Genomic DNA, 779 nt, shown 5'->3' on the forward strand with positions numbered 1-779 from the left:
GGTCTGTGCCCCAGCTCTCTGGTCAGGATCTCCTGTGGTTAAAATAAGGTGTCCCCTCTGCTAGGTTCTCATCCCCCGCTCAGGCCCTCTTCCAAATGTATCCAGTCGTGGCTGATTTCAGAAGCCTGCTGTTCCTAGCGGATGGCTAGCTAAAGGCTTGCGTCCCTTACTATGCAACAGCATCTTATAGCTTCAAGCTCTAAACAAGCAACTCTCTCACATCCAGTCCACAAGTCTCTCTGGTCAATTAAGACCAAGGCCTTTGTAAGAACTCACTTTATTATTTTAGTCTCAGGGGCATAGCCTCTCCAACACAAAGTTAACTGACTGGAGATCTTAATGACGTCTGCAGAATTCTTTCATAGCGTCAGTAACTGGCTGAATGACTAGAGAAGGGTATATCCGTGAGGCCGCAGGAACCTGGGGGCCATCTGAGGAGTACAAGCCGGCGATTTCCTATACCATTTGCACTTTTAAAAACAGTTCTGGGGGACTACAACCATTGACTTATATCTACATTTAAGTAGCATTCCACTTTAAGACAGTTCTTCCAGACAGACAGACAGACAGACAGACAATTTCCTCCCAGGTATACAGGAAGTATATGTCTGCAATCCTTATATTTCAGAAGGCAGAAAAGAGAGGGTTAGGAGGTCAAACTCTTCCTTGGCTATGAAGTGAATGCCAGGCTCTCAAATGCTGGGATTATAAGAGGCCACAGCTCACCCAGTTTCTCTCTCTCTCTCTCTCTCTCTCTCTCTCTCTCTCTCTCTCTCTCT

Source organism: Grammomys surdaster, unplaced genomic scaffold (assembly GCF_004785775.1).
Source record: "Grammomys surdaster isolate TR1022 unplaced genomic scaffold, NIH_TR_1.0 125671, whole genome shotgun sequence".
Taxonomy (NCBI): Eukaryota; Metazoa; Chordata; class Mammalia; order Rodentia; family Muridae; genus Grammomys; species Grammomys surdaster.